The 23,647-nt window shown below is 35.2% G+C and overlaps 1 non-coding gene across 1 annotated transcript; it reads left to right on the top strand.

Annotated features, from left to right (window-relative positions):
- Positions 1 to 10,903: 10,903 nt before the first annotated feature.
- On the top strand, positions 10,904 to 10,977 carry TRNAR-UCG (transfer RNA arginine (anticodon UCG)). Its single transcript has one exon. It is a non-coding gene; the product is annotated as a tRNA-Arg (tRNA).
- Positions 10,978 to 23,647: the final 12,670 nt, after the last annotated feature.

Below are 23,647 nucleotides of genomic sequence, written 5' to 3'. Positions count from 1 at the left end.
TATTCGCCAGTGTATCTTACAATTGGAATGAGGTGCGGTGCGGTGCAAAGATTTGAATATTTTCTATTAGATGGCAACTACAGCATAGTTATCAAGAAACAGAAAACTGTGCCGTTGTATTGGGAATTGTTGTGCTGTACTGTTGTGTGCTATTGTGTGATTGTGATCGGGATACAGTAAGAATGGTGTACTCTTTGAAGCAACGTGTGTTTATCGTTAAAAGATTTTGGAAAACGAAATCTGTTGTTGGTACGCAAAGGGCGTTTAAAAACAAATTTGCCTCACGTTCTGCCCCAGACAAGAACACAATATTGTCCCTATTGAATAAATTTGAAGAAACAGGATCACTTCTGATTGAGACAGGGAAGCATCGGACCCCGCAGACGGGTGTCGTGGAAGATGTCAGTTATCGGCTCCTTAGTTGCCCAAGAAATCTCTGCGTCGTTTGTCACAAGAAACCGGCTATAGCTATTAAACATGTCAAAGGGCAGCTAAAATTGCAAAACTAAGGCCGTACAAAACTACAGTTGTTCAAGAATTAAAGTATCCAGATAAAGATAAACGTGTTGTTTACTATAACTGGTTTTTAATGCTCATTGTGCATAATCCTGATATTCTCAGAATAACGTGGTTTACTGATGCAGCCTGGTTTCATCTTTGTGGGTACATTAATCCGAAGAATACACGGTTATGGGCAATTGATAATTCACATAGCCTAATGGAAATTGCGTCGCATTCACTCAAAGTTGGGGTATGGTGTGCTGTCTCAGCATCACGTGTAGTGGGACAGAACTTCTTCAATCGAATAATGAACACAGAGAGGTACAGGGAAATTTTTATTGAATTTGTTGAAAATTTGGACGACATTGAAATCACACAGGCCTATTATCAACAGGAGGGAGCTACATGCCATACATCACATGACAGCATGGCCCTGATTGAAACTTTTTTTTTTTTTTTTTTTTGCCAATAGGGTGATTTCAAAAGGATTGTGGCTTCCGAGATCTCCGGACTTGACTACACCAGTCTTCTTTCTGTGGGGCTTCCTAAAGGGACGTGTGTACAAAAACCACCCTACATCCCTGGAAATGTTGAAGCAGAACATTATAACTGAAATTGTTAACATTAACCAGGAAGCATTACGTCTGACAACCCTTAACATGGAACGTGTTTGACTTTGTCTACAAGAAGGAGGCGGACATTTTTAGCATCTTCGCTAAAAGTAAGGTGTTATGTGTCTTCTTTGTGTCATTAATAACAATGTAACGTAACAATTTCTATGCTTATGAGTCTCGCCACTAACAGTTAATTTTTATTCTCACTAAAGTTAATTTGTATTCTGCAATTTTGCTTCAAAAATCCGAAAGCTCATTACAATTGAAAGATACACTGGTGAATATTTGCTGTTTTTCTTGAAGCGCGGCCGATATTACCCTCGAAGAATTCAAACTAATAAACATAGTCCCGTAAATCTCCTTTCTTTCCTTAATCATTTGCCGCAAACCACATGAAAATCGAACTTCAGTTAGAAATTCTAGACCCAAATGAAATCCGTGAGGTTTTTTAAAAAAATCGCCCTATATTATAATTGTATCTATGTTTCTGGTCGTTCTAGTAGTTAACACGATGCATCGACGAACGACAACGGGAAACATAATAGAAAGAACAGCAGCAGAAGCAAACAAGGATTGTGGTGCTCGATGTTGTCAATGACGGAAAAAAAACTACGAAAATCTGTTAATATTAGAGGTGTAAAGTTCCAAATATTAAGCAGGTAAGTCCAAGCTTTCAAGAGAAATGAGTCCAAACTTTCAAGAGAAATCAGGATACAACAATGAGTCCAAGCTTTCAAGAGAAATCAGTATACAACAATGAGTCCGAACTTTTAAGAGAAATCAGGATACAACAATGAGTCCAATCTTTCAAGAGAAATCAGGATACAACAATGAGTCCAAACTTTCGGGTTAATCACCGGACCAAGAAAAACAGCTTTGTTCGTGCATTATAAAGTGCTCAAAGCGATTGTACGGATATTCTTTGATAGAATCAAGACGCTTAACATTTCAACTAGTGTTGAGAATCAATCTGAGAGTACCACAATTGTGGAGGAAAGAACTAACCTCAGAGAGCTGAATAAAAATGTTTCGAAAAAGATATCCTATCTACCTTTAAGGACACTGGAAATAAATAGTTTAGGAAAAGCTACTGGTTTCAATAAACCTGCTGTAGAGTTATTTATTTATTTATTTATTTATTTATTTCATTTTCCGCCGTAAGAACTTAGCGTTCATGGCTTCGTCAAGAGATACAGTTACTATTACAAGTTATAATAATAATAATTGCAAGAGATACGCTACAATTAGTATTACAATTATTAAAAAAAATAATATATAATAATACAATATATAAAGTAATAATATAAAATATATACGTAACAATAAAACAAACTAAGTGTACTTTTAGAGAAAATATAAATTTACCTTGTTTTATATATTTTAAAATTCAAATAAATTTTGATATTTACATTATAAAGAAAGATCACAGTGAAGATATTCATCTAAACCATAGAAAAGATGTTTGAGTAACAGTAACTTGAGGTGTCTTTTAAACTGCAAGTTTGGCATTCGTTTGACACGATCTGGTAATTTATTATAAAGTTTTATTCCTATGTGGTGTAACGAATTTTGAGTTCTTGTTAGACGGAAATTTTGGATATGAATATGATTGGTTGTTCTTGTGTTGTATTCGTGTAGGTCCGAGTTGAGTTGAAAGTTTCTTTTATTCATATGTATAAATGATGTTGTTTCTAGAATGTATATACACGGCAATGGTAATATTTTAAGTTTCTGAAACAGTGGTCTACTTGGTGTATGAAACGGTACTGATAACATTATTCGTAACATTTTCTTCTGCATCGTAAACACTTTCTTTGCATAACAGGTATTACCCCAAAAAATGATTCCATACGATAGAATTGACTGAATCAATCCGAAATAAATTGTTTTCAATGTTTCTGTAGTTAGAATCTTACTAACTTTACGTATAAGATATATTTTTGCACTTAGTTTCCTCAACAAATCATTCACGTGATCGTCCCATGTTAACTTCGAGTCCAATTTTATCCCTAAAAATTTACAAGAGTCAGATACCTGTATGAGTTCCCCGTCTATACGTATTTGATGTATATTTAGAGAGTTCAGTTTTCCTTCATTGAAACTCATTATAGTTGTTTTCGCTGCATTTAAGTTAAGTTGGTTTGCTTTTATCCATTCTGTAATTTTATCTGTCGTGTTCTTAAATATGATTTCCTCGGAGCGAATGGAATTTCGTAATAATCTTTATGACGTCATGATCCGTGAGGCATTATCAGAAATGTTTCACGTGAGTTTAATCTGGATGAAACTGATGTTTCTTATGTCCAAATATGTTTGGAAATGTTGACTAAGAAAAGTGAGACGCAGGTTTGTAAAGCAACTAGCGAAGAGCGCGGAACAGTAGTCATTACTTGTATTGTGTGTGCCACAGGAAACAGTATCACCTTTTATTATTTTATGCAGAAGGGAGTGTAAACAATCTATGGTTATTGGTGGTGCGCAAAGCAGTAAAAAATTTGCGGCGAATTGTGGTTGGATGAACTCCGAACGTTTTATTGTACTTACTAATCATTTTAATAAATATTCTATAGGTTCGAGGGAAAATCCTGTTCTTCTTTTAATCGATAATCTCCAAATCCATTCAACAGTCGTCATTAGTTGTGTATAAAGAGAATAGTATCATAGTGTTGACACTTCCGTCTTATGCCATAAACGAATTTCAGCCTCTTGATGCTGGACAACTGAAATTTTCCCATATTCTTATGATGTTGCTATTGATTCTTGGATGATGTCTGAACCTGAAGAAAAGTTGACAACACACAATCTCGCATCTTGCGTGGGAATAGCATATCCACAAGTGAAGACTCCTTTCAACAAAGCGTTTGGTTTCAGGAAAGTTGGGATTTTTCTGTACGACAGACACATTTTCTGTGACAGTGTTCTTTCCTCAAGCACAGTCATACCTATGGAATGTAATTCAGAAAAGGACACAGAGCTTAGGCTTACTTATCTCCTGATTTATTTCCGTGCCTTCTATCAAATTCATCGTCAGTGTCAGATTCAAATAGTGAACATGTGTTTTATGCTGACCCACATTTATAAGATGATTGTGATTCCGTACTGCAAAGGTCATCATGAGTACAGCTTCCTATCTGTGAACTTCAAACATCAAAGAGTAATACATCAGTGAGATTAAAACTAAGATTCTCTCGAGTGATTGAACCTTATGCTAAATTATGTTGGAGAATAAAGAGTCAATTATGAAACTATTTGAATCAGCCGCACATTACTCAGTTCTGAAGCATTAAGGGCCTTCCCAGAGAGAAAAGAAGCAGGCAGTATGATGAAAATAGTTACAATTGGGACATGAATGGTTGCAATTGACACAACCGTAAAAGAAAAACTTACAAAGAGTACTGAAAAAAGAAAAGTTGTTGTTTGAGGAGGAAAAAGAGGAGATTGATCTCAAGCTCTTTCTTCAAGATTTCTTGTCAAATGATGATGCAAGTTTTTTTGGTCCTGAGTCAGATCTTTTTGGAGACTTCTAAGGAAATATAGAAGTAAATTATTAAGTTTCAGTTTAGTTCGTGTTGAGACAACGAAAGGAAACATTTACTGTTTTGGTTGAATTTGAAGTAACATTTCTACGAAAAGACATTATGTATTCCAGAAAATTCATACTTCTTACTACTGTAGACATTTCTATTGTTCAAAGAAATGACATGAAGCTTATTCTAACTAACCTAAAGAGTTGTTGGTAAACAATAAAGCAGGAGTTATTTTTCTGATCTTTTGTAAAGGTTGACTCTTTGAATGTTCATAATTTAGCGTTATGCAGACATTGTTCCGTTGGTAGTGAACAATTCTGATTTTTTTTATATGTATGTCTCTTTTATTATAATAAATGTTTTTCTTTTCGATGTTTAATTACTATGTCTGGGTAAATTATCTAAAAAATGAAATGGAATCTTTGAGTTTTACGTCTCACGGTTATGCCGGTTAGGGAGAACCCCGAGAAAACCCACGTACGCGGTGTTTGTACACCACAAAGTTCACTTGGCGGGGGCAGGGATCAAACCCGGAACCCCAAGCACCAGAGGTGAACGCTCTACCACTGAGCCACCGTGGCCCTGTATTATCTCAAGTCTCAGATCTAAAAAATATATATTTTTATTATTCTTACACACAGGTCATTAATTTTAGTACTGGAACAGTGAGATAATTTTTAAAATTATATACATATGGAAAATCCTACTAAACCTCTAACCAGTAGTGCTATTCAGCCGGTTCGCACTAGTTCGGTACAGCAGGTTGTTAAAGTATTTTAAGTTTGCAGAACCGTTTGTTATACCCAGATATAACAGTAAATTTTACCCAGGAACAGTAAATTTTAGTTTAACTACCTTTGTTTTTAGAACTTTCTTTAGCTACACGGTTAAACACATAATTTCTCAGGACAAGTAATAAGCATTTATTTCTTAATCTCAAGTGCTCAGATATCAAGAACGAGAACAGGGATCACATGAGTATAGTGGTGAGAGTTTTTTTATGTTTGAAACATATGGCATTATGAACAATAGTTGATCAATTGCCGGATTAGGTCTTTTTGAGAATTATCTATCTTTGGCCAAGTCAAATTAGGATTTTGGTTTTCAAAAATTAGGGAAAAGCTGGAAATGATTTTAATTCACTTGGGGCATCCTAAAGAAGAGAAAATTGAGTTTGCACCATTTTCTGAATGGAGCTTCCGACGCTATGGCCAAAAAACGGCCGAAAGTTTGGCTTTTCAAACATTTTCTTCAGATTTTTATTTACGTAACTACTGCTTCCACACTATGTGTCCGAATTTCATTTTTAGTACGTCATTCTCTTCAGAATAAGGCAGGCTTTCAGAAACAATAGAGAATCGGTCCGTATCACATGTGAAGAAAGGGAAATTGGGGAAAATTTGGGAAATTTCTCTGCAAAAATTCCTTTTTTTTTTTTTTTTTTTTTTGAAGTTTTGGGCCCTCTATCTGCTCTAGGTCAAAGTATGAAAACGTAAAATAGACTAAAAATATACTTAAATATTAGTAATGTTTTTGCCAAATATCACTCCAATACCTTATCTAGTAACCGGGAAAAATATTTCCAAATTTTGTCTCAAAGTAGTAACTATAAGAATAATAATAGAGATAACGAGGATAAAAAAATTAGGGACTGAGTAATATTCATACAAAAGGTTGAGTGACAAAAGGTTGAGAGAGTCGCCGAATTCAAAGGATAACAAGAAAAAGAAGCAAGGTATCCCAGCAGGGTTAGCTATAAACATAGAAGAAGACCGAAATAATAGTTCAATTTTCGAAAACGATGACGAAGATGGTAGAGATGATGAACAAAATAAAAAGAAGGAGGAAGATTTAATAAAAGAATACGAGGTGGCATTAAGCTTTGTAGAGCAAGTCGTAAAAAGGAGTAAAGCTAGTTCAGCTATAACTCGCAGCATAAACAAGCATCTGTTAGGATGGGTTATCAAACAGGCTAGAGCTGAAGAAGTAAACAATCAATTGAAAGTAGAAGTTAAGAAACTGAAGGAAGAAAATAAACAATTAAGAGTAGAATTAGACAAAGTAAAACAACAAAAAGAAAAAAAAAACGAAAGAGAAACCGCTGTACTCAACTATCGCAAGTAAAGATCAAACTGTACAGAAATAAATAACAAAACGTACACAAATAATAGAAAATACTAGAAACAAACAAGAACCAACATTGTTTCTCAAGGCTAAAAATAATGAGAACATTAAACAAGTCAGAGAAAACTTTTTAAATCAGTGAATCCATCAAAAGACAAAATTAAAATCACATCTCTGAAGGAAACGAAAAACACTCTGATTGTTGAAACCCCATCGATCACAGATATGGAAAAAATAATGAACAACCGGAAATTACATGAAAATGTGAAAGTAAAAAAACCAAACAAGAGAAAACCTTTGCTAATAATATACGATGTTCCAGCTGATTTTGAGAACGAAGAGATAGTTGAAACATTAATTGAGCAAAACTTCGAAGAACACTAAATAGAACAAGCCAAGCAAGATATAAAACCAAGATTTAGAACCGGCCCGAAGAATAAAGACAAATGCCATCTAGTGATTGAGACATCGGCCACAATGAGAAGGAAACTAATATCTGAAGGTAGAGTGTACCTTATGTATGAAGTTCATGGAGTCAAGGACTTCATCACAATACCAAAGTGTACTTTTTCCCTAGATTATTCACACGTAAGCAAACACTGCAAGGAAGAAGAAAAGATACTCATTGTTAAATTACGGAATAATTTTCTGGGGAGCCTCCTATTCCAGTGTTACTACTTTTCGTCTACAGAAAAAGGCAATAAGATCTATTTTTAATCTATCACCAAGGTCCTCATGCAAAAGGGTCTTTCAGTCAAATAAAATTTTAACTGTGCCTTGTCTGTACATATACAAAAGTATCATATATGTAAAGAGAAATGAAAGTAGTTTTCTTCATGTTGACGATGTACATTCATACAACACACGACAAAAGAATAACATATTCACAGCATACCAAAACTATGCGTGCACCAAAAGAAGTGTTCTTCCTATGTCCGCAAAGTTGTTTAATAAGCTCCCAAGTTATTTGAAGAATATCAAAAACATACGAAATTTCAAAAATGAACTATTTAATTTTTTGTGTAACAAAATGTATTATCATATTAATGAATACTTGGGTGATAGTTTGTAAAATAATGTAAATCAATTATATTGAATGTCTTATTATTATTTGACAAGTCCTATGTACTGGTCTCTGACCAATAATGTACGACATGGATGAATAAACAATGAATGAATGAATGAATGATATGCTCTCATTGCGGAAATAAAGGCCACGAACGTGCTATCTGTGAAGATAAAAATAAGAGCAAGGTATGCATACCATGTAGCAGAAGGAAAAAGAAGTGTGATGCAAAAAATGAGAAGGACTGCGCTACATATAAAATGTTTTACGAGCGGACCATTTCTAGGATAGAATTTTAATGGATAAGCATCCCGAAAGATTTTTCAATAATCAACAGGAAAATAATATGGAAAAAGAAACAAAGAAGAAAAGGAAAAGCCAGTCAAATATACTAAGGGATAAAGAAAGATCTGAAGCTAGAGGAAATCTGATCTCCAAAACAAAATTCGAAATTTGGTTGGAAAAATCAACACCAATACGTAGCATCGAAAAAGTTTTGACTATAGAGGAAGGTTTCATTGATTTAGAAGATAGAAATACATGCATAGTACACCTTATAAACCCAGATTTAGTGACATTTCCAAAAGGATTTGCTGAGAAAGTGGCCAAAACACATGAAAATTTTGACTTAAACAAAATGAACTACATAGATATAAAAGAAGCGAACAACGCGGTCAGAGTGTATTACTCCACAAATAAATATCAAGTAAAATGTTTGCATATAAAATCGAGAAAGCAAGAAGCTATGGAAGATTTGGAAATTGTACTAAAATATATACAAACGGTTACATTAAGTAAAGATAAAATTAGGAAAGAAATCACAGCTCCAGCACTGTCAATGGGTCTGTGGGGTAAACAACCGCAAGAAGTCATAAAAAGAATATATAAAGTAATAAGAAATTCCAAGAAACTAACCTTAAAAATGAAAATACCAGATAAACAACTCTTCAATACAGCAAAATTAACGTTAGAATACCATGAGAAAGAAAGTATTTATAGTGAAACGGTAGCTTACGAGGAAAGAAGGAAAAAACAGGATTTAGAGCATCCAGAAACCAAAATTAAGGAAGATAATATCAAAGAGATGGAGAAGAGAACAGAATGGAGAGAAGCTGACAAAATGGATAGGCTACTAACAAGAGCAAGAAAAAGTGAAAATACAGCCTCACAGGACCCTAAAAATTTATACAATAGCATAGAAACCCAAATGATCCTAGGAAGATTAGAGGAAACCAAGTTATTGACAACGGCTCTAAGACTCTTGGTTAGGCACCATATTGAGAAAGGAAAAACGATATCCTTCCCACAACTCGAAGACGTAGACGAAATCGAACTTGTAACGAACGGGATAACCTCAGACCCAGAACAACTGCTTGAACACGTGAAATCAGTTTACAAAAGGAGAAAGAAGACCCTCGACTTGGAGAAAGTATATAGGGAATTTGCCAAACTGTATGGACGTATTGTATTTGACCACAGAGCGGAGTGGCCACACACTCACGTTAAAATATATAACCCCTGACCACAAGCATGGATGAACCGAGGAAGGAGGAAAGAATAAAAATTATGCAGATAAACGCAGGTGGATCAATTACAGTAATGGACGAGATTAAAGAACTCGCTGAGAAGGAAGATATAGACATAATTTTAATACAAGAACCCTATACTAAAAACAAAAAACTAACGGTAATGGGAAAAACAGAAATAGTGTACGCATGAGAGAAACCTATAAACAACACAGGGGAAAAACAAAACACACGAGGAGGGAAGCCAAACTCAAACCACATTGGAGAGAAACCTATGGCAGTGATAGTAAACAGAAACAAAAACTACAAAATTCTAAACCTAACACAGTTTAGTGACCCATGGACAAATTGTATAGAACTTAAATCACAAAATGGAGATATTATGATATTAAACTGTTACTGTCAGTATTGTCTAGATATAGAACTTTTTTTAAATACTATGACAAAATTTTGTGACACTTACAAACACAAAGACATACTTATATGCGCCGACGCGAATGCTAAATCTCCAATTTGGCAGAGTAGATATACAGACGACAGAGGACAGAAAGTAGAAGAAATGATAGCAGAAAAGGATCTGGTAGTAATAAATGAGGAAGGTAATCCGCCCACGTATAGGAGTAGACAAGGGGGTGAATCAAACATAGACATAACACTAACAACATTGCAACTCAGCGACAGAATAATAAATTGGAGGGTACTAGACGCGGCTACCCTAAGTGATCATAACGCAATACTATTCGAGATAAGCAGCAAAACAAATTATAACAATCTAAATGAAAACGAAAAAACTGTACAAAAAGAATAAATTGGACTAAATTTTGGGAGACAATTAAATTGCCACAAATTGAAGACGATAGCGATGATGATGAAATAGCTGAAACATTGGAAACTGAAATAATTAAAGCAATTAAAAGTTCAACTAAAACACGAACATTAAATGGAAAATCAAATAAAAACAACTCCTTTTGGAATAATGAACTAAAAGACTTAAAACTAAAAACGAGAAGAGCTAGGAAATTATATCAAGCGACGTGGGAAATAGAATTGAAACAAATACGACTAAGAAAATACAGGGAGCAAACAGAAATATATGAAAACAAAATAAAAGAAATGAAAGTAAATAGTTGGAAGAACTACCTTAAAGAAAATACTAACCTAGACATTTGGGGTGAAGCATATAAAATAATTAGTCAGAAAATAAAGAAGCCAACAACTCTCTCAACCTTAAGAAAAGATGACGGAAGTTTTACTGAAGGATGGGAAAGCACCATAAAATTTTTAATGGAAAAACTTTTACCCAAGGACGAAAAAGAAGACGATGACGAGGTGCACAAACAAATGAGGGAAGAAATGAAAATTTTACCAATAAACGACGAAATTATGGAAGAAACAACCAATCAAGAAATACGTAATTACATAAAAGTGTTAAAAAAGAAGAAAGCAGCAGGTCCAGACATGATAAAGTCAGAAAATTTCCTGGAAAATGCAGATACATGGTCACCATATCTATCAAGACTCTACAATCTATGCCTCAAGACGGTGGCCCCGCGTAGCGTAGTCGCTAACGCTCTCGCCTTCGGTGCGAGCGGTCCCGGGTTCGATTCCCGGTGGGGGCACTCGGTCGAAAAAGTGTAACAGCTTTTTCAGGCCAGCCACCCTGAATGGTTTCCTGGGTTTTCCTCATTCACACCAGGCAAATGCCGGGGTGGTACCTAACTTATAGGTCCCAGGCCGCTTCCTTCCTTCCCAATCCTTTATTCCTTCCCTTTCCCCGGATTGTGTGCTCGCCGAGGGACGTCATCCCTCAAATCGTGAAGGGTTAAATGGCCTTAGATGCCGAAAGCCCAGAAATCCAAATCCTAAATCCTATGCCTCAAGACGAAAAGAATACCTAAAATATGGAAACACTCAAACTTAGTAATAATAAAAAAGAGCGAAGATAAAAGAAATGACGACCCTAAGGCGTATAGACCTATCTGTCTCTTAAATATAATAGGAAAAATATTCGAAAGGGTAATTACTAATAGACTTAGCAAATATCGAAACATAGAAAGAGATAAGCTACAGCATGGCTTTAGGAAGAAGAAAAGTACGGAGACAGCTATAAGGAGGCTTTTAGAATTAATAGAAAATGGAAAAATAGACAAGTACCAGGTAGTAATCTATGTTGATATCAGTGGAGCTTTTGACAATTTGTGGTGGCCATCACTCTTCAAACAATTTAAAAAATTAAAGTACCTAAATCACTATACCAACTAATGTTAGAATACTGCAACGAAAGACAGGTCACTTACAAGGCACCAAATAATAACATTACCACATATACAACAAAGGGATGTCCACAGGGATCCATATGCGGTCCAACGATGTGGGACATCGTTATCGAACCCTGCCTAAAAACACTGGAAATTACGGAAGACACGGAAGGAGTAGTCGGCTATGCAGATGATATCGCAATAGTCGTATCAGCACGATCAAAAGATGAAATTGAGAGGAAAGGGAACCAAGTCTTAAACACGCTTCAGAAATGGTGCGAAATAAATAAGCTGAAACTATCAGGAAATAAAACTAAATACACGATATTCGGCCAATCTATACAAAGAGATCCAATATTAAAGATTAACAACATAAAAAATGAACGAGTGAAAGAATTCAAGTACTTAGGAGTATGGATTGACGATAAACTGAACTATGCTAAACATGTTGAAAACGTAACTGATAGTGATGAGCGCAAGAGTCTTGGTCTTGCAGTTTTTGCAAGAGTCTTGCATGCAAGACCAAGACCAAGACCAAGACCAAGACCAGGAATCCCGATGCAAGACCAAGACCAAGACCAAGGGGTGCAAGACCAAGACCAAGACCAAGACCATACCTGCAAGACCAAGACCAAGACCAAGACTCTTGCGCAAGAGTCTTGCACAAGTATGGTACTACTTGATTTTTTATAGAATGTAAAAAGGAAGGGGGAAAATCATTACATCTTTTACGTGAACTTCTAGGCTCCAGTAAAAATACCGCCGGAGTGAATGTGTTCCCAGTAGTTTATGCAATCCATGTGAGTCGATCTGCTCCTGTAACATATAGCTACAGTATGTCGTTTTTTAAATCGGTTGTTCACGAGACGACCGACAGCATAATTCTATGAATTGTTACAAGCTATAATAACTTCAGTGTCTGATTCACTTTGGTCATCATTTGATCATTCACGACGGCCCATGATCGGATTTTGGGAAATCATACGAAGAATAGTTGTGTCCATAAGAAGTGGATAAGCAAAAATAAACTAGAGCATGTTATGGACACGGTAGCTCAGTGGCAGAACGTTCACCTCTGGTACATGGGGCTCTGGTTCGATCGCAGCTTGCGCTGTGTGAGCTTCTTTGGTGAACAAACACCCTGTGCGTGGGTTTTCCCGTTTCCTCGTACTTTCTTCATTCCACCATTTCTCATCATCACTGTTTCCCTTAGCCTCAGTGTAATAAACGTGGGACGTTAAAGTACATATTTCATTTCATTTCATTTCATTTCAAAACATATTAGTGGTGTTCTTCTTCCAAAACTTAAGAAATGTAGTATTGAACATCGGCAATTCCGTACACCATAGGTGCCGACTACATGGGTATGGCCTTGGCTCTGAGGTTCAAGCATCCATTGGAAATTTTTAATGTGTACTTATAAAATTAATATTGAAATAACATTTTCATGACATTGACAAAAACTTAGCGCATGCGACCGCAAGTTTGTTTTCATAGGTGGATGCTTATACGTTGAATAATTGTTTATCAATATAACTTATAGCCCCTTTAGGTATACGGCATATCTAGGATTCAACGATATAACATTATACAACAATAAATAATCTATATTCACAACTGAGAGTGATTTCGTACTTATTTCAAATAACTTGAAATTTGATGCCGTTATTATGTATTTCTAATGTAGGTCAAAAGTATTAGTAGTAGGGGTCCCCGTATATTGCGCCGAGTCAGCAAAAATTTTTGTGACGTCATAGGTCAAAGGTCAATGACCTTGGCCCGGGGTCAATGACCTAGGGGTACCTAGGACCACCCCTCTAAATTTTGGCAGGGGTACCATGGCCCACCCCCTAAATTTTGCCAGGGGTACATAGGACCACCCCCCTTAAATTTTGGAAATTGCCAAATCTAAAAATTGGGTGTGGTAGCCTAGGACCATAGTATGTACCTCTATCAGTATTGGGTGTCTATGTCGTTCCCTTTCATGGGTAAAAAATTGCCAAAAATTCAAATTTCGGGGTTTTTGACCTAATTTATCCCCTTTGATGAGGTATTATTACCCTATATAGTTATATGGGCGTATACAGGGGTCCATTACCTTTCATAAGACATGGGTATATTAATGCACCCCTTGAAAAATTTGGGAGGGGTACCTTGGCCCACCCCTTCATTTTTAGAAATTGCCCAATTTAAACATTTGGTATTATAGTATAGGACGCTAATATGGATCACTATAAATTTGGGTGGTCCACCTCGTCCCCTTTTAGGGGTACAAAATTGCCAAAATATAAACGTAAGCAATACGTTATACCACGTGTTTTGTTTCGACCTAAGTTATCTCTTTGATGAGGTCCTATTACCCTATATGGTTATAGGGGTCCATTCCCTTTCATAAGACATAGGTATATTAATGCACCCCTTGAAAAATTTGGGAGGTGTACCTTGGCCCACCCTTAAATTTTGGAAATTGCCAAATCTAAAAATTGGGTATGGTAGCCTAGGACCATAGTATGTACCTCTATCAGTATTGGGTGTCTATGTCGTTCCCTTTCATGGGTAAAAAATTGCCAAAAATTCAAATTTCGGGGTTTTTTGACCTAATTTATCCCCTTGGATGAGGTGTTATTACCTTATATAGTTATATGGGCGTATACAGGGGTCCATTACCTTTCATAAGATATGGGTATATTTGTGCACTCCTTTAAAAATTTGGGAGGGGTACCTTGGCCCACCCCTTAAATTTTGGAAATTGACCAATTTAAACATTGGGTATTATAGCACAGGACCCTAATATGTATCGTGATAAATTTGGGCGGTCCACCTCATTCCCTTCTAGGGTACAAAATTGTTATACCACGTGTTTGGTTTTTGGTCGATTTTATCCCCTTTGATGAGGTGTTATTATCCTATATAGTTATATGGTCATGTATAGGGGTCCATTACCTTTCATAAGATATGGGTATATTTGTGCACCCCGGAAGGGGTACTTTGGCCCACCCCTTAAATTTTGGAAATTGCCTAATTTAAACATTTGGTATTATAGTACCGGATCCTAACATGTATTATGATAAATTTGGATGGTCCACCTCGTTTCCTTCTAGGGGTACAAAATTGTCAAAATATAAACGTAAGCAATACGTTGTACCACGTGTTTGGTCTTTTGGCCCAATTTATCCTCTTGGATGAGGTTCTATTACCTTATATGGTTATATGGTTATGTATAGGGGTCTATTCCCTATCATAAGACATAGGTACATTTGTGCACTCCTTTAAAAATTTGGGAGGGGTACTTTGGCCCACCCCTTAAATTTTAGAAATTGCTCATTTTATATATTTGGTATTATAGTACTGGACCCTAACATGTATTATGATAAATTTGGGTGGTCCATCTCGTTCCCTTTTAGGGGTACAAATTGCCAAAATATAAACGTAAGCAATACGTTGTACCACGTGTTTGGTTTGACCTAAGTTATCCCCTTGGATGAGGTTCTATTACCTTATATGGTTATATGGTTATGTATAGGGGTCTATTCCCTATCATAAGACATAGGTACATTTGTGCACCCGGGAGGGGTACTTTGGCCCACTCCTTTAATTTTGGAAATTGCCCCTTTTACATGTTTGGTATTATAGTATAGAACCCTAATATATATTACTATAAATTTGGGTGGTTCACCACGTTTCCTTTGATGGGTACGAAATTGCCAAATTTTAGTACAACCACGTGTTTGGTTTTGGCTCAATTTATCCCCTTGGATGAGATCCTATTACCTTATATGGTTATATGATCATGTATAGGGGTCCATTCCATATCCCCTTAAATTTTGGAAATTTTCCAATTTAAGCATTCGGTATCATAGTACATGACCTCAACATGTATCATGATAAATTTGGGTGGTCCATCTTGTTCCCTTTCATGGGTAAAAATTACTAAAATATAAACATAAGCAATATGTTGTACCATGCGTTTGGTTTTTGGCCCAATTTCTTCCCTTTGATGGGGTTCTATTACCTTATATGGTTATATGGTCATGTATATAGGTTCATTTCCTATCATAAGACATGGGTACATTGATGCATCCTTTAAAAATTTGGGAGGGGTATCTTGGCTCATCCACTCGGTTTTAGAAATTGTTTTAATATAAGCATTTGGTATCATAGTACAGGACTTCAATATGTACCACTATAAATTTGGATGGTCCACATCGTTCCCTTTCATGGGTAAAGAACTACCAAAAATCGAATTTCGGAGGTTATTGACACCTATTTAGCACGTTATATGGTTTATTACCTTTTATATGTTTATGTTCCCTTTTAAATTTGGGAATTATCAAATAACAAAATTCGGTAAACGTTTTCTAGGACCCATTGGTGTTCCTCTTATGGCCAAATATTCAAAATTTAAATGTTATTGACCGGCTTTATTATTGAATAAGTACAGGATTTATTACTTTTTTCATAAGACACAGGTGTATTTGTGTACCAATCTTAAATTTTGGGAGGGGGTACATTTCTTATTGTCATATCAATAATTGGTAATTGTTCTTTGGGTAAATCATTGTGATCACGTGATCAGTTATTGATCTATGATGGGATTAGGAGTCCAGGACATTGGTACATTGAAACTTTGTAGGATAATTTGAGAATGCGTCATTGGTATTGATTATTACAGCCAAATATAAACGTAAGCAAGACGTTGTACCACGTGATTGTCCTTGATGAGGTAGTGTACAGGGATACATAGCTAACCTTATTGAAACTTATGACTCATAGTCTTAAGGGAATACATGCTACAACACTGGCAAAGTTATTGTTGATGCAATTTGATTGGCTGATCACTATCTTTCCTGCAATCTGATTGGTTGATCACTATCTTTCGTGCAATCTGATTGGTTGATGAGTTTTAAATCTTTGCTGTATTCAGTTTTTAAGTTTTGTTTTACATTTAAAAATCTTGTTTTCGTTCAACATTTTGCACTCAATGATAAATATGATCAAAACCGTTTATTTGTTAATCGAATAGTTAAAAACCGGATAAAGTTTGACGGTTAACCGTGAAACGTAAAAATTTTTTAGTTTGAAATTTTTTTTGCTTGAAACATTTTGTTTGAAAATTCTTGCTTTCAAATTTTTTGTTTGAATTTTTTGTTTCAGAATTTTGTTTGAAATTTTTTTGACAACTTTTGTTTCAAAATTTTTTGTTTAAAATTTTTTCGTTTGAAATTTTTTTCGTTTCAAAATTTTGTTTTAAATTTTTGTTTGAAATTTTTCGTTTCCAAATTTTTTGTTTGAAAAAATTTTTGTTTGAAATTTTTTTGTTTCAAAATTTTGTTTGAATTTCTTTCGTTTGAAATTTTTTGTTTGAATGTTTTTTCGTTTCAAAATTTTGTTTCAAAAATTTTTGTTTGAAATTTTTTGTTTCAAAGTTTGGTTTGACATTTTTAAAGTTTGTGCACTCATTAGTAAAGAACCGGAACTGTTTAGAACAAAAACCTCTGGCAACATTATGGTGCAATAGTACACGTCAGAACATGGTGCAATAGTACACGTCAGAACATGATAACGCAACGTCATCAGTTTTGCATCATATATAAGTATCGTTCGCGTTAGTATTCATAATAACGTCATCATGGCTACTTGTCTGCAGTTTCTAAACACACGTGATGTGATGAAATCATTTACCAAGATTACTGATTTACAACAGAATGTACCTTATAGAATCTTAGCTAGCCAAATGATCCCTACAAAGTTTGGATTAAGAATCGTAGTGAAGCTTGAAAATGATAAGAATATAATTTTACCAGCAAGATATTTTCCCATGGAGGCATCAAAACAAGAAGAACTGCTGCGTTTCTTAAATACTGGATCTGTATCTTTATGTTACAAAGGATTCTTGGGTCGAAGTCATCAATTTGAATTTAGTACACAGCCGGATTCGTCAGCAATTGTGATGAAATCATGAATTCAAACGTCAGCACATCAGACATAGTTGTATGAATTTGATTGGTCGGCATGACGTCAGGAACTGTGATGAAATCATGAATTCAAACGTCAGCACATTCCTTTCCAATGACGTCAGCCGTAGTTCTATAAATTAACCAATACACTGTCATCCCACGAAATCATTTGAGCAAGTGCTTTTCAGGAGGAAAGATGTGTACTTCTAACGATAAAGAATTCATCTTCGCAAGCTATTATCCAATAAATATATTTCAAACAAAACATGTGATGATTGGTATCAGTGCTAGAACATTTGAACCTGTGATTCGATTGGGCAAAGCAGAACAATTTGGTGTACAACTGACCTGTGAAGAATGGCAAATATTATGTTCACGAATCGACCAAATGAACGATTATTTTCATGATGAGCTAAATGTGACCATAGTCAAATCATTAGGCTCAAATCATGAAGTGCTGCTGCGTACAGTCCTCGAAGAGAAGATGGTGCTGTTACGTAAAAAGAGTACATTTCATGTCTCTCGCAATATGGTGTATCTAACAGAAACAGAATGGAACAAATTCATCAGCATATTTCAGTGTGTGAAACATGCAGTGGAAGTGTGCAACAAAACAAGTATATTCCTGAAAAAGTACTATTTTGAAAAATGTGTTATGCATATTGTACAACATGTATCTAGATATTGTGATGGTTGTCAACATCGTTCGTGGGTGCATACCTGTATTGATAAACAGTTTATTTGTGATCAAATGGACATTGAGTTTCCACCAATTGATATTGCATTAGACCTTAAAAGACTTCAACTGGAATTAAAATTATATGCTAAAGACAAACTAGTGCAAGAAGTTCAAAATACATTGTATCGACAATATCCAGAACCACTATCTGGTATGGATGTATGTGGAGTGTAATAAAATGATCCATTTCAATGAATTGTGTTTTTTCATTTCAAGAACAAACCACATGTTCTGACGTATACTATTGCACCATAATGTTGCCAGAGGTTTTTGTTCTAAACAGTTCCGGTTCTTTACTAATAAGCGCACAAACTTTTAAAAATGTCAAACCAAAATTTTGAAACAAAATTTTTTAAACGAAAAAATTTGGAAACGGAAAATTCAAACAAAATTTTAAAACGAAAAAAATTTTCAAACAAAATTTTGAAAAAACAAAATTCGAAACAAAAAAATTTGGAAACGAAAAAATTTTAAACAAAAAATTTTCAAACAAAATTTTGCAACAAAAAAATTAAAAATTTTCAAAAAAACTTTTCAAACAAAAAATTTTGAAACAAATTTCAAACAAAATTCTGGTATGGATGTATGTGGAGTGTAATAAAATGATCCGTTTCAATGAATTGTGTTTTTTTTCATTTCAAGTACAGCCCCATGTTCTGATGTGTACTATTGCACCACAATGTTGCCAGAGGTTTTTGTTCTAAACAGTTCCGGTTCTTTACTAATGAGTGCACAAACTTTAAAAATGTCAAACCAAACTTTGAAACAAAAAATTTCAAACAAAAATCTTTGAAACAAAATTTTGAAACGAAAAAACATTCAAACAAAAAATTTCAAACGAAAGAAATTCAAACAAAATTTTGAAACAAAAAAAATTTCAAACAAAAATTTTTTCAAACAAAAAATTTGGAAACGAAAAATTTCAAACAAATATTTTAAACAAAATTTTGAAACGAAAAAAATTTCAAACGAAAAAATTTTAAACAAAAAATTTTGAAACAAAAGTTGTCAAAAAAATTTCAAACAAAATTCTGAAACAAAAAATTCAAACAAAAAATTTGAAAGCAAGAATTTTCAAACAAAATGTTTCAAGCAAAAAAAATTTCAAACTAAAAAATTTTTACGTTTCACGGTTAACCGTCAAACTATATCCGGTTTTTAACTATTCGATTAACAAATAAACGGTTTTGATCATATTTATCATTGAGTGCAAAATGTTGAACGAAAACAAGATTTTTAAATGTAAAACAAAACTTAAAAACTGAATACAGCAAAGATTTAAAACTCATCAACCAATCAGATTGCACGAAAGATAGTGATCAACCAATCAGATTGCAGGAAAGATAGTGATCAGCCAATCAAATTGCATCAACAATAACTTTGCCAGTGTTGTAGCATGTATTCCCTTAAGACTATGAGTCATAAGTTTCAATAAGGTTAGCTATGTATCCCTGTACACTACCTCATCAAGGACAATCACGTGGTACAACGTCTTGCTTACGTTTATATTTGGCTGTAATAATCAATACCAATGACGCATTCTCAAATTATCCTACAAAGTTTCAATGTACCAATGTCCTGGACTCCTAATCCCATCATAGATCAATAACTGATCACGTGATCACAATGATTTACCCAAAGAACAATTACCAATTATTGATATGACAATAAGAAATGTACCCCCTCCCAAAATTTAAGATTGGTACACAAATACACCTGTGTCTTATGAAAAAAGTAATAAATCCTGTACTTATTCAATAATAAAGCCGGTCAATAACATTTAAATTTTGAATATTTGGCCATAAGAGGAACACCAATGGGTCCTAGAAAACGTTTACCGAATTTTGTTATTTGATAATTCCCAAATTTAAAAGGGAACATAAACATATAAAAGGTAATAAACCATATAACGTGCTAAATAGGTGTCAATAACCTCCGAAATTCGATTTTTGGTAGTTCTTTACCCATGAAAGGGAACGATGTGGACCATCCAAATTTATAGTGGTACATATTGAAGTCCTGTACTATGATACCAAATGCTTATATTAAAACAATTTCTAAAACCGAGTGGATGAGCCAAGATACCCCTCCCAAATTTTTAAAGGATGCATCAATGTACCCATGTCTTATGATAGGAAATGAACCTATATACATGACCATATAACCATATAAGGTAATAGAACCCCATCAAAGGGAAGAAATTGGGCCAAAAACCAAACGCATGGTACAACATATTGCTTATGTTTATATTTTAGTAATTTTTACCCATGAAAGGGAACAAGATGGACCACCCAAATTTATCATGATACATGTTGAGGTCATGTACTATGATACCGAATGCTTAAATTGGAAAATTTCCAAAATTTAAGGGGATATGGAATGGACCCCTATACATGATCATATAACCATATAAGGTAATAGGATCTCATCCAAGGGGATAAATTGAGCCAAAACCAAACACGTGGTTGTACTAAAATTTGGCAATTTCGTACCCATCAAAGGAAACGTGGTGAACCACCCAAATTTATAGTAATATATATTAGGGTTCTATACTATAATACCAAACATGTAAAAGGGGCAATTTCCAAAATTAAAGGAGTGGGCCAAAGTACCCCTCCCGGGTGCACAAATGTACCTATGTCTTATGATAGGGAATAGACCCCTATACATAACCATATAACCATATAAGGTAATAGAACCTCATCCAAGGGGATAACTTAGGTCAAACCAAACACGTGGTACAACGTATTGCTTACGTTTATATTTTGGCAATTTGTACCCCTAAAAGGGAACGAGATGGACCACCCAAATTTATCATAATACATGTTAGGGTCCAGTACTATAATACCAAATATATAAAATGAGCAATTTCTAAAATTTAAGGGGTGGGCCAAAGTACCCCTCCCAAATTTTTAAAGGAGTGCACAAATGTACCTATGTCTTATGATAGGGAATAGACCCCTATACATAACCATATAACCATATAAGGTAATAGAACCTCATCCAAGAGGATAAATTGGGCCAAAAGACCAAACACGTGGTACAACGTATTGCTTACGTTTATATTTTGACAATTTTGTACCCCTAGAAGGAAACGAGGTGGACCATCCAAATTTATCATAATACATGTTAGGATCCGGTACTATAATACCAAATGTTTAAATTGGGCAATTTCCAAAATTTAAGGGGTGGGCCAAAGTACCCCTTCCGGGGTGCACAAATATACCCATATCTTATGAAAGGTAATGGACCCCTATACATGACCATATAACTATATAGGATAATAACACCTCATCAAAGGGGATAAAATCGACCAAAAACCAAACACGTGGTATAACGTATTGCTTACGTTTATATTTTGGCAATTTTGTACCCTAGAAGGGAATGAGGTGGACCGCCCAAATTTATCACGATACATATTAGGGTCCTGTGCTATAATACCCAATGTTTAAATTGGTCAATTTCCAAAATTTAAGGGGTGGGCCAAGGTACCCCTCCCAAATTTTTAAAGGAGTGCACAAATATACCCATATCTTATGAAAGGTAATGGACCCCTGTATACGCCCATATAACTATATAAGGTAATAACACCTCATCCAAGGGGATAAATTAGGTCAAAAAACCCCGAAATTTGAATTTTTGGCAATTTTTTACCCATGAAAGGGAACGACATAGACACCCAATACTGATAGAGGTACATACTATGGTCCTAGGCTACCATACCCAATTTTTAGATTTGGCAATTTCCAAAATTTAAGGGTGGGCCAAGGTACACCTCCCAAATTTTTCAAGGGGTGCATTAATATACCTATGTCTTATGAAAGGGAATGGACCCGTATAACCATATAGGGTAATAGGACCTCATCAAAGAGATAACTTAGGTCGAAACAAAACACGTGGTATAACGTATTGCTTACGTTTATATTTTGGCAATTTTGTACCCCTAAAAGGGGACGAGGTGGACCACCCAAATTTATAGTGATCCATATTAGCGTCCTATACTATAATACCAAATGTTTAAATTGGGCAATTTCTAAAAATGAAGGGGTGGGCCAAGGTACCCCTCCCAAATTTTTAAAGGGGTGCATTAATATACCCATGTCTTATGAAAGGTAATGGACCCCTGTATACGCCCATATAACTATATAGGGTAATAATACCTCATCAAAGGGGATAAATTAGGTCAAAAACCCCGAAATTTGAATTTTTGGCAATTTTTTACCCATGAAAGGGAACGACATAGACACCCAATACTGATAGAGGTACATACTATGGTCCTAGGCTACCACACCCAATTTTTAGATTTGGCAATTTCCAAAATTTAAGGGGGGTGGTCCTATGTACCCCTGGCAAAATTTAGGGGGTGGGCCATGGTACCCCTGCCAAAATTTAGAGGGGGTGGTCCTAGGTACCCCTAGGTCATTGACCCCGGGCCAAGGTCATTGACCTTTGACCTATGACGTCACAAAAATTTTTGCTGACTCGGCGCAATATACGGGGACCCCTACTACTGTATTTGTATAAATTGAGTTTACACAAAATACATAAACAGTTGAGTCGTTTTCAGTTTTCACTCAAATTATTCTAAAATATTGGGGCCGCGGTGGCTCAGTGGTACAGCGTTCGATCCCAGCCTCGCCAAGTGAACTTTGTGGTAGACAAACACAGTGTGCGTGAGTTTCCTCGGGGTTCTCCCACTTTATTCTTTCCACCATTTTCATTCATTTTTCATCATCACCGTCTCCTTTAGCCCAGCCGGCATAATCGTTGGACGTAAAACTCACAAATTTAATTTCATTTCATATTCTAAAATATTTCATATTCTAAATTATTAATTATTATTTTATCGTCATAATAATAGCTATTCTGCCATCAGTGGCAGGTCACTTGCTGCAGCTGAGAAGCTTCGATGACTGTGGTCCTCTGCTAGTCTCTTCGTCTTAACGTAGCAATTTTCTGTCTTAATATCTTTCTTCAACTACAATCTCCTTCGCCCCCTCCCTCTAGCACGTCCCTCATAATACAGTTCCTCCTCAGCCAATGTCCTTCTCTTAATTACATCTAAAATTCTTCTTTTCTCCCCGACTGCTACTATTTCTAACTCCTCATTCGTTTTCCGTTCAACCCAGCTGATTCTCTCCTTTTTTTCTCCATGTCCACATTTCGAAAGTCTAATTGTTTCATCGTTTTTGCGTAATGTCTTTGTTTCTGCCCCATACAGTACATATTGGAATCAGTAAAACAAAATTTCAATATTTAATTGGGAGTTTGTTCAATACAAAGATGAGCTAATCGTGGTCGGATAGAAAAAAATCTGACGCCTTTAGAGTGTAAA

Source organism: Thermobia domestica, chromosome 4 (genome assembly GCF_964235325.1).
Source record: "Thermobia domestica chromosome 4, izTheDome1.hap1.1, whole genome shotgun sequence".
Classification (NCBI taxonomy): domain Eukaryota; kingdom Metazoa; phylum Arthropoda; class Insecta; order Zygentoma; family Lepismatidae; genus Thermobia; species Thermobia domestica.
This window is presented reverse-complemented; position numbering and strand designations above follow the sequence as displayed.